Source organism: Pan paniscus, chromosome 8, assembly GCF_029289425.2.
Source record: "Pan paniscus chromosome 8, NHGRI_mPanPan1-v2.0_pri, whole genome shotgun sequence".
NCBI classification, from domain to species: Eukaryota; Metazoa; Chordata; class Mammalia; order Primates; family Hominidae; genus Pan; species Pan paniscus.
The window spans coordinates 33706241-33725491 of NC_073257.2; the positions used below are offsets into that span (position 1 = coordinate 33706241).

At 41.3% G+C, this 19251-nt stretch overlaps 1 protein-coding gene and 1 pseudogene across 4 annotated transcripts in view; one reads left to right on the top strand and one right to left on the bottom strand.

The window, feature by feature from the left end:
• NEBL (nebulette) overlaps positions 1 to 19251 on the bottom strand; it is a 395768-nt gene that overhangs the window by 241732 nt on the left and 134785 nt on the right. The window lies entirely within an intron of this gene.
• On the top strand, positions 6377 to 9527 carry LOC100970595 (eukaryotic translation initiation factor 4B-like; annotated as a pseudogene).

The following is a 19251-nucleotide window of genomic DNA, read 5'->3' on the forward strand; positions in this document are numbered from 1 at the left end:
TCACGCCACTCCCCTGAGTAAAACCTTTCAACGGCTTCCAGTTGATCTTGGAATAAAGTCTGGCCTCCTGTCTGCCAAGGCCCCCATGGCCAGGCCTCTGCAGACTTCTCACTGTGAAAACTGCATGCTCTTGCTGCAGGGATCACTTCAGTCCCCTGAGTTCCCCCTTCTCGTTCCCACTGCTCCCCTGACACATTATTCCCCTTTCCTGGAAAATCCATCCCTCTTCCCATCCCACTGCCCATTTTTTAAAAACTGTGTTTATTTTTCAGGTCTTGCCTTAGATGTCACTTTCTCCAGGAAGCTCTCCTGGTCTCCCAAGTTTGGGTAAGGAATGGCCCCTGCATGGACTTTTCTGCCCCTGTGCTAATGCTTATCATGCTCATGGCTTTTCCTATTGGCAGGCCTCTGCCTCACAGTACAACGAAAGTTCTGTGGCAGCAATGGTGGGCTGTCTTGTCCCTTGCTGGGGTGCATTCCTGCCTATATTGCTAGTACCTGCTAGTGTCTGCCTCTTAGTGTGACCTCAGTAAATACTTGTGGACAGAAGAAATGAAGGGATGGAGGGAGCAGAACAACCACACAAGGAGCCCATGCCTTGGCTACAGTCAAACTTCAGCGTGTCCTATAAGGCATGTCGTCGCATTTGTGCAAACATTCAGTGGCCTCTTATGTTCACAGATGACTCCCTTGGTGGTGAGGAGATGGCATTTCCTCCCTGTGTGCAGGTAAAGACTCAAACACTGATTCAGAGCTGCTGTCCCATCTACTCACTGCTCCCATGTTTGGCTGGCGCTGAGGAGACACCTTTAGCTGCTGTGACCCCATGGTCACAAAAGCCACAGAGCTCAGAGCTGCTCCTCAAAGAACATCCTCCCTGTTTGCTTCTCTCTAGCCCCTCTCCTTTCTGCTATCCACGTGTGTCTCTTCCTGTGGCTTCTCTAACATCCTCACTGTTTCAAACTCGACTCTCCTGGTAAAAGGTTCTTTTCAGCATCCCTGTCCCTGGCATCCCATGAGAAGGCTGATGCAGTAATCATTTGTCGGTGCAGATAAAGCCTACCCAAAGCACGCTAGCACTTGTGAAATAAAGATTAAATATTGTAGCTCCCACGGAGTCAGATTCATGGTAGGAAAATGTACATGCAATTCTCATTTTTCCAGCATTCTTCAGGAATGTAATGTCCCATATAAGCCAATGTTCCAGGTAATTGGAGTTAACCCCATAACTGCTGGACTCATTTTAACTATTTTAATTAACATCCTTCAAAACCCTTTACACAATTTTCCTGCCTTCTTAGAGTATAAACGAATCTAGTTATATTTTTTCCTGATAATGTAGGGTCATCTTAATAGATATTATCAGACCATGATACAAAGAAGTCATGCTTTTGAAGTTTGTAAAGGTAAATAACCCAAATCATACAAGATGATTATGCTTGTATAACCGCTGGACTGTCAAGAGATAATTTCTCACACACAGCATTCGGTTCTGCCTCATCTTCTCTAGATAGTCAAGTTGTTTAAAATGTTGGTAAATACCAGAGTTATTGATTCAAACGAGTAAGGTGTAGCAGGTAAGGTCTTTTGCTCTCCTTATGCTGAAGTCAGACAAAATGTTGGCCACACTCTTCCGGGGGCTACTTCTGAACTATGTTCCAGACAATAGACAGAGGAAGTTAGGCAGACAACTCTGGTGTGTTATGTAATATTTGCAAGTTCCAACTTGGGAAGTTGAACTTTACTGAACTTTAAAATGTAGCAACTACGTATGGCTGTATTTTAAAGCTATAGTAACAACTGAGCATGTTTTCTTGTGTTTTGTTTTTCAAAATGTATTCTGTGGGATAAAGTTGCCACTGAGATTTTCAGGTCTCTACAATGTTTAATTTGAAAATTTTACATATGGATTTTAACCATTTTTTAAACTGTAATTAGAATCCACTGTCAAATGTGTTACAGAAAGTTTAGCCCGTTGAGAGATCCCCTTCATACTAACTTGCAGGTTCACTCAGTTTGGGGGCATGCTTTGGGGAACAACCTTCTTCTGCCATTTACGTTTAATTTAAAATTCTGGGCCAGGCACAGTGGCTCACCCCTGTAATGCCAGCACTTTGGGAGGACGAGGCAGGTGGATCACTTGAGGTCAGGAGTTTGAGACCAGCCTGGCCAACATGGTGAAACCCAGTCTCTACTAAAAATACAAAAAACAGCCAGGCATGGTGGCACACACCTGTAATCCCAGCTACTTGGGAGGCTGAGGCGGGAGAATCGCTGGAACCCAGGAGGCGGAGGTTGCAGTGAGCTGAGATTGTGCCACTGCACTCCAGCCTGGGAGACAGAGTGAGACTCCATCTCAAAAATAAATAAATAAATAAATAAAATAAAGTAAAATTCTGCTTAATTATTTAATTAAAGAGTATCCTGAGATTGAAAAGTGAACTGTTAGAGGAGAGTGCAATTTGTATCTCTTCACTATGTGTGCACAAATTTCCTCCATGCAAGACAAAAATGAATTCTATTTGGATAGTAATGAACTTCACTTGCTGCCCATACCACTAAGTTTGAAGTATCATTTCAGGAAAATAATTGAATTGTTGTCACCATTTGACTTTGCAACATGAAAGGGTGATAGAACTTATAAAATACATGCATATAAATAAAACACTACTTTGATAAGTTTGGTATGAGCATCAAAGTTCTATTTGGAAAAAGTGTTACTCTGGGGAAAAAAAAAACATTGAAAAGCTTCTACTGTCTTTTAGAAAAATATTCTGCTAATCTCATGACCAAAGTGCAAACTTACTAGCATACTATGCAATGTATACTGATATCTAGGACTAGAAACATATAACAATGCTTTGTACTTTTTCCAATTATCTTTTTAAATCCTAAGATTTAATGATTTTTTAATAGTGGGTTAATCAGTATGTAGCATAACTTTCTCTAAAGATGCATAACAGGAAGAAATTATCCAAAATCTTGATGTAGGAGAGAAAAAGTTCAATTTAGTATTAGTAACGAAAATAATAAATGCTGAGGGAAAGAAGGAATTTATTCCTGAAACTACCAGGGATCATGAGTACTAAAATGAATTAAAACCTGAGGATTGGGGGATTCACATTATATTCAGAGCTAGCAAAATGCAAGAGAATAAGATCTTCCAAAAAAAAAAAAAGAAGGCTTAACTATTGAGAGAGAGTGGGATGGCCTCATGAGTTGAGACCATAAGACTCAGAAGAAATAAGTGTAATTATAGAGATGGCAACTCATACTGCCTTATATTGAAAATAAAAATTACAATATCTGTAGGAACCCAATTAATTTCAAACTCAACACATCTAAAAATCCCATCAAACACTGGATTTCTCAACATCATGTCCATGTAGTAATGTCCATCTAATCTAATCTGACAACATTCTGCTCTGAAGTCACAATCTCAACTTCCACTCACCCACCACTCCACCTCTCCAGCAAAAAAGAAAAAGAAAAGAAAACCAGATAAGAAATAAACTGAGGGGCTGGTGGTCCTCACATGATTATAGAAGAGAGAAGTCAAGCATCTAACACGAATCGGTAGCACCATACAATTAATTCTAAAGCCCTTTCCAAACACTGCATTTAAAAGATTGTGAAAGGTCTTCCTAAAAAACTGTCTTGAATAGAAATCTTAAGGAAAACAGAAGATTTCTCCACCAGGCCTAGAGGAAGAATAACACTTTTTTCCTCCTCCATATTGGAGTAAGAATGTAGGAAGAAGACACAGGGCATGAGAAATGGATGTTCAAAGAGAATCAGGAAACAAAAAAAAAGGAGGAATGGATGAATTGACACATTCATAAATTTCATGGAAAACAAAACATAATTGTGGAAATATGACATGTAATGCATTCAGAGCTGGTTGAGAGATGTGGGGAATATGCTGAAATGTTTAGCATCATAAACAGAAGTCTCTTAGATGAGCTATGCAAGAATTGGCTGAAATCAAGACTGAGCTGACAGTTGCAACAAATCCAGATTTCCATAAAATGCTGTATTAAAAATAAAGACAGAGAGAATCAAGATAATAATAGAAGACTGCATCTGAAATAGTAAAGTTAGGTCACAGTAAGATGACTTCAAATTTTTTTTCTCTGTGAGATTCAGTTGTTAAAAATATAGGAAAAGTTATATGCAAATCACTAGACCTCGTCAGAGCTCGTCAAAATGCAGGAAGCGACATAAGCAAATGGCAACCTCCATGGAGATGGGAATGAGAAAGAACACGACTGGGGAGAGCGAGAACCCAGAAACACTCTCTTTTTATCCAGATTCCAGTGCTTATAGGAGCACAGGAGTCAAAGTGCCTGGGTTTGTACTTGGCTTGTCCACCTTCCATCTGTGTGCCTTTGGGTTACGTTTCTTAACCTCTCTGGCCTCAACTTTCTCATCTATAAGAAAAACATAAGAGTAGCACAATTCAGGCTTGCTGCAAAATTCACACATGTAAGTCATTTGAAACCATTTGTGGCTCATAGTAGGCACTCAAGAAAATGTCTACCATGAATTATAATATTATTATTACTATTACTATCAATACTATGGCTACTACTACTACTTTCTCTTTGCTCTCCTGCAAAGTAATTTAACCTCTGTGTCTCACAACCTTCATCTATATAGTCGGAATAAAATATTCCTGGTTCTCTCATGAAGTTGCTGCTGGAATCACATGAAAAAGTTTTATAAATGGAAAACTACTGTAAATGAGAAATATTAGTGAACAACTCAGACATATAAAGCTAAGATCTTCATGGATTTATTTTCTGTAAATCCCATGTTTTCATACTGTCCTCAGAGGACATTTGGCAATAGGCAACGTCTGGAGACATTTCTGGTTGTCTCATTTGGGAGTGAGTAGGGAGGGGAAAATACTACTGACATCTCGTGGTCAGGAGGCCAGAAATGAGGCTATCCTACAGTACACTGTACGGCCCCCTCCCTGACAGACTTATCCTGTCCCAAATGTCAACAGTGCTGAGGTTAATAAGTCTTGTTTAATAGATATAAATCTCTAACATTATAGGCAACCACTAATTTTAAGACTTCTAGCTCTAACAAATCTCTAAACTTTGTTTTCATTCCTGTCTCCTGGTGAAATCAAACAGCCACCATGGCCCCTTAATCTTTTGCCATATTCTAAATCAATTATATCCATCTCCATCTTCTCCCTCCTGAGCACTTAAGTCCACCTTCTCTGGCTTTCCGTTTACCTAACCACTGTCACATTTACACTCAAACTAGAGGATCTGAGAGCAGAATTCAGATGTCAAAAGAATTTGTTGCTATATGATGATTGCCTTATGGGCTTTATGTGAAAATGAGTTAACATGGCAGGGCTGCCTGCTAGCATTTGAAAGGCCTGCTTACAAGGATGGCCCTTCTCTGGTGTCTGGGAACTTGAATTTGGGGAGGGTTTTCTACCATCATTAACCACCAAGAGTGGTTCACTGTGCTGAAGCTGTTTGTACAAACAGCTAAACACCTGCTTTCTTTATGGGTGTCTGGAATTTGGCGATAACCCACTCCCCCTCTTGGCCACCCCGGGCACTAAGTCTCTAAGGAGCTTCACTGGTTGGCAGTGTTTGACATAGGTTGTCACAATTCATTGCTGGAGGAGTTAAGCGCATCTTGTGTGGCTCTGCTGCAACAAGCGTCTTGCTTCCTCCTGACCTGTCCCCATGCATTTTACCTTTGCTGATTTTGCTCTGTGTCTTTTCACCATAACAAATCATGGCCACATGAATAAGCAGGACTGTATGCTGATTCTTGTGAAACCTCCCAGAGAATCATCAAACCTGAGGATGTTCTTGGGGACCCCAGCACAGGCCCCTTTGTGCGTAACAGGCTTTCATTCATAAAGGAAGAAGTATACTAAACATTTAACGTATTATCTTTAAAAAAAAAAAAACAACTTTTTTTGTTTTTTTTTTAAATTTTCAGATAGAGTCTCACTCTGTCACCTAGGCTGAAGTGCAGTGGCAGGATCACACATCACCGCAGCCTCGACCTCCTGGACTCAGGTGATCCTCCCATCTCAGCCTCCTGAGTAGCTGGGACCAGAGGCAACTGCCACCATGTCAGGCTAATTTTTGTATTTTTTTGTTGAGATGGGGTTTCACCATGTTGCCCAGGCTGGATCTCGAACTCCTGGGCTCAAGTGGTCCAATCAATTCAGCCTTCCAAAGTGCTAGGATTACAGGCATAAGCCACCACACCTGGCCATATTTTTAAAGAACATTTAAAAAGCAAAAGTTGTGACTTCACATCATGAAACTGGCTTTTTAGCTCCTCCTCTCTGAGTTAGGAGAGAGACCAATCTCTTTGCTGGGGACCATCTTTCACACTCTGATTTTAACCAAGGAAGTCATTTTACCCAATGACCAAGACCATAACTAACTGTTAGGGATGTAGGAAGATGATAGAAGTTTTAAATGTAATTTTAATTATTCCTCCCAAGTCTGAACCACTCCATTTTGTAGGAAAAATGATTGTTTTATGCCATTCAAAATTATCTTTAAAGAATGAGAAATAGGCCAAGTGCAGTGGCTCACACCTGCACTTTGGGAGGCCAAGGCAGGTGGATCACATCACCTGAGGTCAGGAGTTCAAGAGCAGACTGGCCAGTGTGGTGAAACCCTGTCTCTACTAAAAATACAAAAATTAGCCAGGCATGGTAGCACACGCCTATAATCCTAGCTACTCAGGAGGTTGAGGCAGGAGAATTGCTTGAACCCAGGAGGCAGAGGTAGCAGTAAGCTGAGATTGTGCCACTGCACTCCAGCCTGGCTAACAGAGTGAGACTCCATCTCAAACATCTCAAAAAAAAAAAAAAAAAAAAGAAGAAGAAGAAGAAGAATGAGAAATAAAACATTTAAAAATAAGCAGACTCTGAGAGAGAGTACCACCATCAGGTCTTCTATGAAGCTACTTATTATAAAGAATACACTGTCAGGAAGAAAGAAAATAATTCCAGAAGGAAAAGCTAAAATGCAAAAAAGGAGAGTGGCAAGCAAATAAAATGTAAATGTGCACACACGCATGCACAGGCACACACACAAACACACATTGTGTGGAATAATAACAATGTCTACTATATAGGATTTTTTTAAAAACAAAGCTAAAATACTGGACAATAAGTTGAGAGGGCATATGAGAATTAAAGTATTCTAAGATCTTTCTATCCTTCATGAGAAAGGTTAGATTATTATTGAATTTTAGATTTTGTTTAAGCACATGCAATAACATTTTAAGTATAATCACAAAGAATGGAAATAAGATTAAATTCAAATCCTAAAAAAAGGAAAATATCAAACTTTTTAGAAGAACCAAAAATCTAACTCAATATAATTTAAAAAAAAAAAATGAAGACAGAGAGAAAAAGCATAGAATAAACAGGACAAATAGAAATTTAACAGTTGGGAGAAACAATTCAATAATCATAAAAATGTAAATAGGCAATACTTGCCAGCTAAAAGATTGATATTGTCATATTTTTAAATTCCACTAAAAAATAGCTATACTAATATGAGACAAAATGCTTTTTAAAATGAAAGTGTTGCTTTCCCGCTCCCAACATGGCGGCCTCAGCAAAAAAGACGAATAAGAAGAGGAAAACTATCTCCCTAACAGACTTTCTAGCTGAGGACTGGGGGACTGGTGGAGGAAGCACCCATGTTTCCAAACCAGTCAGCTGGGCTGATGCAACAGATGACCTGGAAGGAGATGTTTCAACAATTTGACGCAGTAATGATAACAATGTGTATAGGGCGCCTCCAATTGACCATTCCATCCTTCCCACTGCTCCACCGGCTGCTCGGGAACCCAATATCAACTGGAGCTTTCTTCCCAAATCGCCACCCTACACTTCTTTTCTAGGGAACCTATCCTATGATGTGACAGAAGAGTCAATTAAGGAATTCTTTAGAAGATTAAGTATCAGTGCAGTGCGTTTACCACGTGAACCCAGCAATCCAGAGAGGTTGAAAGGTTTTGGTTATGCTGAATTTGAGGACCTGGATTCCCTGCTCAGTGCCCTGAGTCTCAATTAAGAGTCTCTAGGTAACAGGAGAATTCGAGTGGACGTTGCTGATCAAGCACAGGATAAAGACAGGGACGATCGTTCTTTTGGCCGTGATAGAAATCGGGATTCTGACAAAACAGATACAGACTAGAGGGCTCGTTCTGCCACAGACAGCTTTGATGACTACCCGCCTAGAAGGGGTGATGATAGGTTTGGAGACAAGTATCGAGATCGTTATGATTCAGACCAGTATGGCCGTGGGAATTGGTATGAGTATCGGGATGGCCCATGCCGGGATATGGATCGATATGGCTGGCGGTAGGGATCGCTATGATGACCGAGGCAGCAGAGACTATGCTAGAGGCTATCATTCCTGGATAGGCAGTGGCAGAAGGGCATTTGGCAGTGGGTACCGCAGGGACAATGACTACAGAGGAGGCAGGGACCGCTATGAAGACCGATACAACAGAAGGGATGATGGGTCGTGCAGCTCCAGAGATGATTTCTCTAGGGATGATTACAGGTATAATGATAGACGTCCCCCTCAAAGACCCAAACTGAATCTAAAGCCTCATAATACTCCTAAGGGAGATGATTCTTCTGCTAGCACCTCGCAGTCCAGTCGAGCTGCTTCTGTCTTTGGAGGGGCAAAGCCCGTTGATAGAGCTGCTAGAGAAACAAAAGTAGAAGAATGGCTACAGAAGGAACAAGATAAGTTGCAGCATCAGCTGGATGAGCCAAAACTAGAATGACGGCCACGGGAGAGACACCCAAGCTGGCGAAGTGAAGAAACCCAGGAACCGGAGAGGCACCCAAGCTGGCGAAGTGAAGAAACTCAGGAACTGGAACGGTGGAGGACAGGAAGTGAGTCATCGCACACTGGGACCTCCGCCACACCCGGCAAAAGTCAATCAGACCAGGATGCAGGAAGGAGAGAGACTGAAAAGTCTCTAGAAAATGAAACACTCAATAAGGAGGAAGACTGTCATTCTCCAACTTCTAAATCTACCAAAACTGATCAGCCCCAAAAGGTAATGCCAGCCCCTCCACTAAAGGAGAATGCTTGGTGAAGTGAGGTTCTAACCCTCCTGCTCCATCTCAGAGCTCAGACACACAGCATGAATACCCTACAAGTGGTGGGGGAAAAGTAACTCCAGCTCAACCGTCTGAGAAAGGACCAGCAAGGAAAGATGAAAATAAAGTAGGTGTGGTGAATGTCCCAAAAGACCACACTGGGAACTCTAGCCATGGTCCAGGAGACAGAGGGAACAAAGACCACTGGAAGGAGTCAGATAGGAAAGATGGCAAAAAGGAGCATGACTCCAGATCTGCACCTGAGCCAATATGTGAAATACGGAATTTGTGACAATGATATTAGTCATGTCTCCATGCAGGGGTGGTATTCAAACCACTTAACACCTGTACATCATGGCACTCACCAATCAAAAATGGCATCTGAAAGATCAGAGCAGGCCTGGCTACAAATTACCATTAGGACACACCGGTGTGCACTGATGACCATCACCCTGCCCCCAACAGCTCCCATGTGGAGGAAAAAGCGTGATTCCCACGTGTGCCATATGGAATGAGAACAGAGTAGTAGAAAGAATGAACAATTCTCTCTGTTTGACAATGGCGGTCTTCGTGGATGTCTGTCCCATCTGAATTAGCTTCATTGAGGATGTCTGCATTTAAGCCCAGAAGTAGTGAGAAAAGGAAACAGCATGTCACTAGGGTGGAGGCAGAGAGATAGGAGGAGAGAGAGAGAAAGAGGATGATGATAAACCCTACGGGGGTCAGCCATCACCTGCTCACCATGAGAAAGCTGCCACCACAACTACCCCAGGAAGAGAAAGCCCAGAGCTGCAGAAGCCCAAGGAATCCCATGCTCAAACAAAGAGGTTTCCCCTAGCAGAGGGAACAACAGGAACAAACACAGCCAGAGGACCGCAGGACAAAAACCAGGCATAGCAATGAAGATTGGATGGACCAAGACCACGCCTATTCCTGCCGCGATGGGAGGCCCAGGGGAGCAGTGAGATGCAGCAACTTCAGGCAGAAACATGAACTGGTGAATTTACATCTATGTGGCGCTGTGTTCTCCCCAAAACAAAAATGTTAACAGATTTGTTTAAGGAAGACCTCCTCCAATGCCTAGAAAATCTGAACTGAAGCCAGCTCCAAGCTGCCACAGCAAGCACAGAACAGAGTCGGCCACTTGCTTTTGCAGATGACTCTGCTGCCTGGGCAGTTTCTCCTTCTACCATTTTCTTTCTTTCCCACCGGGAGCCCAAGTTGTAGAAGACCTGAACCCCCAAAAGTCAAGCCCTGGGCCTCCTTCACTCACTTCTTCCAGGACAGAGTATACACATACTCACTTTACTAGTCTTCATGTTTTATTCCCTATAAGAAAATTTTAAAACTCACATTCATTGCACATAAAAGATTCTGTCTGTTAGTTTCAGAACTGTAAAGCAAAACAGCCTATTATATGAGATAACAAGAAAAACAGAACATTTTTCCCTTGAATAAAAAACTCAAAACTCAAAACTCAAAGACTCAAATGAATAAAATGTTCTAGGAAATGGTATAAGAAGCTATTAATAATTTACAAAAATAATCCAAATTGGGTTATAATTTCAGATGTGTAAAATTGTACAAATGAAGAAATTCTCCCATCAAATGTTTTAAGTCTCATGATAACATTAGTGCAACAATTCTACATATTTCCACAGATTTCCCATTTGAGCAGAGCCAGGAGAATCACCATTTAACAGGTAGAGACATTTTAAGATAATACCTTTTTTACATATTGGGGTCAATCTGGGCATTTTCCAGTTAATGGAGCCACTTAAGTAAAAATTTGGTAGTGTACCATTAGCATCATTCAACATCAGCCAAAGGCATAATTATAATGACTACAAGCCTGATATTCTTCTGGGATTTTGGGGTCTAAAATGCTTTTTGAGCCTATCTTCCTGTAGTGTTGATGCGATGTCTATTCATGAATTTCCTTCTACAGCCATCGTCTTGTTCTTAATTCTACCACTAATCTTCTTCCCTGTAGCAGCACCTCTATAAACAACTCACATATAATGCCTCTGGTTGCAAAACATCAATTTTATAATTTTTTTAAAAGATGGTGAATTAGAGCACGTAAATGGGGAATGCCCTTCAGAAAGCAGACTTATGAGAGCTGCTGATAGATAACATAAAAGCGAAAAATGGATTATGATAATGTAGGCCTCTCACACGTGAAATACAAGCCCCAGCTGAAAGGAGTTACAGAATCCAAACCCCTGGCTCTCTAAAGGGCAGTCAATAACCTGTCTAACAATTTACCAAATTCTCTTTCTGGCTCGAAGGGTCAAACAGCTTGCCACCTATTGATCTACTTCCTCAGCAGGACTCAATCGTAACTTCTCTCATGTATTTATAAAAGAAGGCATTATCAAAGGGATTATACGGTAAACCTGACCTACCCTACTATGAAATGCTTATCGGCTATCGGAACATGTCACCTAGATTTTGAATTATGGTGTAAAAGGCGAGAAATTAATACACACACACACACACCCCTAAATATTGTTTAAGAAAAATATGAGCTAGTGGAAGAGAGTCTATTCCCTGTGCTGTTGCTGATATTGATCACAGGAATACACAAACAAGGAAATGTGTGACATCGAGCAGCCCTGTGATTTGTGCCCAGGAACACCAACCAGCACTGTTGATTACAGCCAGGAGAAACACATGCAGATTTGGGACTTGAGTATCTAAGATATGAGTATAGTCTGAAAAATATCAAAACAAAGTTTATAAGAAAACAGAACATTAGAAGCACAAGAAGGATCACATTCGATTCCTTTGATAAAGACAATAAATAAGTATCATACCTATAGCAAATGTGCAATATGAACAAAAATAATTATTTAAAGCCTAAACATGGGGGAAAACCATAAAATAATTCTATTTTTAAGAAAAGACCATGTGTAGATGGACATAAATGTGTAAATGTTTAGTTCCCACTTATAAGAATATATCACAAATATTAAAACTTAAATCTCTATCACTCTCAAAATTCATCCATGTAGAACAGAAATCTCTTATTGAAAATTGTCCCATCTCTACTAAACATACAAAAATTAGCCAGGCATGGCGGTGTGCACCTGTAGTCCCAGCTACTCGGGAGGCTGAGGCAGGAGAATCACTTGAACCCAGGAGGCAGAGGTTGCAGTGAGTCAAGATTGCACCGCTGCACTCCAGCCTGGCAACAAGAGTGAGACTTCGTCTCAGAAAAAAAAAAAAGAAAGAAAGAAAGAAAAGAAAAGAAAATTGTATGATAAAATATCAATATCTCGCTTGGCTCTTATGATATGGCTCTCGCTTGGCTCTCAATATGAAACTACATCTTCAAATAAATTATTTCTTTAAAAAACACCAGTCTGGGCACAGTGGCTCACGCTGGTACTCCCAGCATTTTGGGAGGCCGAGGTGGGTGGATTGCTTAAGTCAGAGACTTTGAGACTAACCTGGGCAAAATGGCGAAAACTCATCTCTAAAAAAAAATACAAAAATTAGCTGAGAGTGATGGCACACACCTGTAGTCTCAGCTACTAGGGGGGCTGAGGTGGAAGGATTGCTTGAGCCTGGGAGGTTGAGGCTGCAGTAAGCTGTGATTGTACCACTGCACTCCAACCTAGGCAACAGAGCAAGACCCTATCTCGAAAAAAAAAAGACCCAAACAAAACTAGAAATACCATATTACATTCAGGTATATATTTTCCATTAAAATACTATGGTCTATAAATGTATGGCCCAAAATAATAAATAAGCTAAATAAATTGTGGAAAACTAATAATTAACAATAAAAATAACAAGAACAACCACTACCACCGGCATACTGATCTATGCCTAGCTTATGGGCTACCTCCTGTGCTCAGAGCAGACATTACTAATCACACCACTCTCAGCAGAGTCCAGAAAAGATCCAACATTCTTCTCAGCACAGTAATGCAGGCACCTGTTGCCAGGCATCCTGGAGCACAGGATAAGTCTCCTTGCAATCCATAGACTCTACTTATTTGACAATTTGCAGATCAGTTATTTCCTAACTTGTATGACTACAAAAGCAATTTCAACAGACTAATATCTATGTAATCATTGGCCTCCACTATGGAGTTAAAGAACTGTCCTTGGGGAGAGGAGGAAACTGTCTAACGGAGGAAACTGTCTAACACACTTCAATTTATTAAGTTCCAAATTTTATACATTATATTCATTTAAATATGGTTTTTCAGGATAGATACACTGAGGGAGGGAAAAATTATACCAAAATTAGCATCTTTTTTTAATTTTTATTTTAAGTTCCAGGGCACATGTGCAGGATGTGGAGGTTTGTTACACAGGTAAACATCTGCCATGGTGATTTGCTGCACCTGTCAACCCATCACCTAGGTGTTAAGCCCAGCATGCATTAGCTATTTATATTTATTTATTTATTTATTTATTTATTTATTTATTTATTTATTTATTTTTGAGACAGAGTCTCACTCCGTTGCCCAGGCTGGAGTCTAGCTCTGTTGCCCAGGCTGGAGTGCAGTGGTGCAATCTCAACTCGCTGTAACCTCCACCTGCCAGGCCCAAGTGATTATCATGTCTCAGTCTCCTGAGTAGCTGGATTGCAGGCGCCTGCCACCACACCTGGCTAATTTTTGTATTTTTAGCTGAGACAGAGTTTCACCATGTTGGCGAGGCTGTTTTCGAACTCCTGGCCTCAAGTGACCTGCCCGCTTCGGCCTCCCAAAGTGCTGGGATTACAGGCATAAGCCACCATGCCCAGCCCCCAAGCTATTTATTCTGATGCTCTCCTTCCCCCCGCCCCCCAAAATTAGTATATTTTACAACAGTATGTGTTAAAGAAAATGAACTAAGCATTGTGTACAACGTTGTCAACTACTGTGACCCCGACTATTCTCCTCACCTCTTCCGAGCAACTCAGTAAGCAAATCACACTCTCTTCCTAGGTACTTCAAGGCAGAATCTAACCACAAAATATATCAGCTCTTCTTTAAATATACTTATTCCTGGCCATCGATTATATAATTAAACTAAAACTCAATAGGTCATTATACTTCTGCTGTGTTCAGTGCCTTGAATCAGGAGAAAGATGTCCAGCTTTAAGCCTTTTCCATCACAGGTTAATGGCATAGGAAGAAAAGAAGAACTTTGTGGAAGGTCTGAACTAGACACCATATTTTAAAATAAATATCCTTATTACCTTCAAAATCATACACATTTTCTTCTCAAATGGCAAACCTCCCACCCAAAGCCCAGCTGAAATATTTTTAAATGTACATATATACATATATAACATGTACATACATACAGAGACAGGAAGAAAGAGAGTTATTTAAAAGAATAAAAGGGCTGGGCACAGTAGCTCAGGCCTGTAATCCCAGCACTTTGGGAGGCTGAGGTGAGCGGATCACTTGAGGTCAAAAGCTCGAGACAAGCCTGGCCACCATGGTGAAATCCCATTTCCACCAAAAATACAAAAATCAGCTGGGCATGGTGGCGCGCACCTGTAATCCCAGCTACTCAGGGGGCCGAGGCAGGAGAATCACTTGAACCCAGGGGGCAGAAGGTGCAGTGAGCCAAGATCACTGCACTCCAGCCTGGGGGACACAGCTGGAGTCTCAAAAGAAAAAAGAAAGAAAAGGACAGGCACAGTGGCTCATGCCTAAAATCACAGCATTTTGGGAGGCCGAGGCAGGAGGATTGCTTGAGCCCAGAGACCAACGTGGGCAACATAGCAAGACCTCCTTTCTACAAAAAATTCTCAAATTAGCCAGGCGTGGTGGTGTACACCTCTGGTCCCAGCTACTCGGGAGGCTTAGGTGGGAGGGTCATTTGATCCTGGGAGGTCGAGCCTGCAGTGAGCCATAATTGCACCTCTGCACTCCAGTCTGGGCAACACGGCAAGGATCTGTCTCAAATTTAAAACTTTAAAAAATAAAGAATAAAAGCGTTGACAGTAGAAAGGAAAGAAGGAAGACCCCTTAGTTGATAGTCAATGAATAGGAGCAGATTGATAGAAAAACAAAACAGCCAATGATATCAGACAGATAAGGGCTCTGGAAATGTCACCAGGCCCACAATGGCCAGGCTATTCAAAAAGTGCATTCAGATCAGCTGGCTACTCAGGTCCTTTGCACCCTCCTTTTACTCCATATAAGCAAAGCACGTTCCTCCAGCAGAAGAGGCATCTACCCCAGGTACAGATTTAAGCTTGTCTCTACAGAAAGTGAGCCATCCGCCTGAGCATGGACATACCCTGTCTTGAGGCCAGAGATGAGGAATATAGGCCTGGAGGTGACTTGTGTATCTCCACATCAGACACCAGGTAGGGGAAGCAACACTACTCAAGCGTAGAATATTCTAAAGCTCTTGACCCCTGGAATACAGCCCTCCTTGCTTTTGTTTGTTTCGTTTTGTTTATTCCAGAAACTCCAGAGGTTCTCCACCCTAGCTGTTCCCACCTGTGCACTTTACAGAAGCTGGTCTGTTGACACCCCTGGCCAGGCACAACACTTGTAGAAGCCCACAGTCAGCATTCCCAGTCAAGTCTAAAACCTACTCAGGAATCAGGACTTCCCCATTGCAACTGAAACCCATTCTGGCCACCTGTGCTATTCAGCCTCCTCTTTGCTCCTAAAAATGAACAAGCAGCCAGCGACCATCCAGTCATTTAAGAAAACCCAACCAGCAAGAAAGAAAAGAACGAAGATGAAAATGAGGGTGGGGGTGGAGGGGGTGGGGAGAGGGAGAGAGCGAGCACAAGAGAACAAGGCTAGCCCTGGAAGGAGCAGATAATTCATGCATGAGAACCCTGAAAACCATTCAAGAGGATATGACATCACATGATTTTGAATATCACAACAAAATCAAGTTAGATCAATAAAGTAAGAACAAATTGCAAAGAAAAAAATGGGAATCAGAAATACCAAGGAGCCATTAAAAAATTTAAAAATAAAAATATATGTGTTGAAATTAGTGGTTCATGTGGGCCGGGTGACAGTCAGGGCAGGTTCACCACAAAGGGGCCACAAGAGAGAATTTTAGGGAGTGATGAAATGTTCCATACCTTGATTGTGGCAGTGGTTACTCAACTATATGGGTTTGTCAAAACTCATAGAATCATATTCCAAAAATAAATTTTACTCTACATAAAATTTAAAAAGTGATTTTTTAAAAATGTGTGATTGTTGAAATAAAATAGTCAACAGAGAGATAGAATAATGGAATGAACATTCAAGATAAATTGGAGATCAAAAAACACTCCCCTAATGAAGAGTAGAAAGATAAATAGACAAAATGAGAGAAAAGTTAAGGAAACTGTAGACAAATTCATTTAATACGAGGTTCAGAAACAAGAAAGGGAGTAAGAACCACTTGCATCTTCACCTCTGAAGAACAAACTAAATGCCCAGCAGAACGAGCAAAAATATCTTCATAAGACATACCCTAGGGAGATTTCAGAATCAAAAGTAGATTCTTCAGAAACCTTCTAGAGAGAGAGAGAGAAAAGTTTGCCTCTAAAGTTATGATATCACATCTTCTTATCAGCAAAACTATGCCTTTAAGGTTTTGAGGGCAAAATTACTACCTAACTATGAGGGGAAAAGCATGACATTTTCAATCAAGTAGCAACTCAAGGTTATAACCCATGCACTCCCTCTATATATATATTTTTTTTTAAGTTCTGGGATAGATGTGCAGAACATGCAGGTTTGTTACATAGGTATATATGTGCCATGGTTGTTTGCTGCACCTATCAACCCGTTATCTAGGTTTTAAGCCCTGCATGCATTAGGTATTTGTCCTAATGCTGTCTCTCCCCTTTACCGCCAGCCCCTGGCAGGCCCCGGTGTGTGATATTCTCCTCCCTGTGTCCATGTGTTCTCATTGTTCAACTCCCACTTATGAGTGAGAACATGCAGTGTTTGGTTTTCTTGTCCTGTGTTAGTTTGCTAAGACTGATGGCTTACAGCTTCATCCATGTCCCTGCAAAAGACATGAACTCATTCTTTTTTATGGCTGCATAATATTCCATGGTGCATATGTGCCACATTTTCTTTATCCAGTCTATCATTGATGGGCATTTGGGTTGGTTCCAAGTCTTTGCTATTGTAAATAGTGCTGCAATAAACATATGTGTGCATGAGTCTTTATAGTAGAATGATTTATAATCCTTTGAGTATATACGCACTAATGGGATTGCTGGGTCAAATGAGATTTCTGGCTCTAGATCCTTGAGAAATCACCACACTGCCTTCTACAATGGTTGAACTAATTTACACTCCCACCAACAGTGTAAAAGCATTCCTATTTCTCCGCATCCTCACCAGCATCTGTTGTTTCCAGACTTTTTAATGATCACCATTCTAACTGGCGTGAGATGGTATCTCATTGTGGTTTTGATTTGCATTTCTCTAATGACCAGCGAAGATGAGCTTTCCTTCATATGTTTGTTGGCTGCACAAATGTCTTCTTTTAAGAAGTGTTCTGTTCATAGCCTTTGTCCACTTTTTGATGGGGCTGTTTTTTTTTTTTTTTTGTAAATTTGTTTAAGTCCCTTGTAGATTCTGGATATTAGACCTTTGTCCAATGGGTTACTTGCGTAAATTTTCTCCCATTCTGTAGGTTGCCTGTTCACTCTGATGATAGTTTCTTTTGCTGAGCAGAAGCTCTTCAGTTTGATTAGATCTCATTTGTCAATTTTGGCTTTTGTTGCCATTGCTTTTGGTGTTTTAGTCATGAACCCTTTGCCTATGCCTATGTCCTGAATGGTATTGCCTAGGTTTTCTTCTGGGGTTTTTATGGTTTTGGGTTTTACATTTAAGTCTTTAATCCATCTTGAGTTAATATTTGTATAAGGTGTAAGGGACGGGTCCAGTTTCTGTTTCTGCATATGGCTAGCCAGTTTTCCCAGCACCATTTATTAAATAAGGAATCCTTTCCCCTTTGTTTTTGTCAGGTTTGTCGAAGATCAGATGGTTATAGCTGTAAAAATTGATATAGGACATTTTCTATGACGACAAGAAGATTCAAGAGAGAACTAAATTATGTAAAAGATTCAGTAACCACTGAACATAACTTAAAATGGTGTTTTTAAAACTTTGATTGGAGCCCACAGTAAGAGATGCACCTCACCTCACAGCTCAGTACATGCCCAGATGCATATAAAATGCAAGCTTCGGAATAATACCTAGACTAATTTTGTGTGATGCCCTTTAACTTTTTCTATTTTATTCTAATATATTCCTTTTTTCTTAATGTTTGTCTTGACCCATCAAATCAATGCCCTGACCCAGTAAATGGAGCCAATCCATAGTTTGAAAAATACAGACCTCGCAGAAGCAAGCAGGGAAACAATTAACCATAAAGAATGGGAGGATGCAGTAGACCGTGGCATGTGGGATGATCCTTTTGACTGGCAGAGGTTTAATAGCACAGGATTACGCAGCCAGAGAATATTTTTGAAATACCAACTGTTAGTCTGTTTGTATTGATATAAGAATACCTGAGCCTGGGTAATCTCTAAAGAAAGAGGGTTTAACTGGGCGCGGTGGCCCACACCTGCAATCCCAGCACTTTGGGAGGCTGAGGCAGGTGGATCACGAGGTCAGGAGATTGAGACCATCCTGGCCAACATGATGAAACCCCGTCTCTACTAAAAATACAAAAATTAGCTGGGTGTGGTGGCGGGTGCCTGTAATCCCAGCTACTTGGGAGGCTGAGGCAGGAGAATCGCTTGAACCCAGGAGGTGGATGTTGCTCCAGCCTGGTGACAGTAAGACTCCATTCAAAAAAAAAGAAAGAAAGAGGGTTTATTTGGCTGACAGTTCTGCAAACTGCATAGGGTGCATGGCACCAGCATCTGTTTCTGGTGAGGCCTCAGTAAGCTTCCAGTCATGGCAGAAGGTGAAGGGGGAGCAGGTGTGTCACCTGGTGAGTGAAGGAGCAATAGAGGAGAGAAGGAGATGCCAGACTCCTTTAAACAGCCAGCTCTCATGTGAACTAAGAGAGTGAGAACTCACTCATTACCATGGGGAGGACACAAAGCCATTCATGAGAGATTGGCCCCCATGACCCAAACACCTCCCACTAGACCCCACTACCAACCTTAGGAA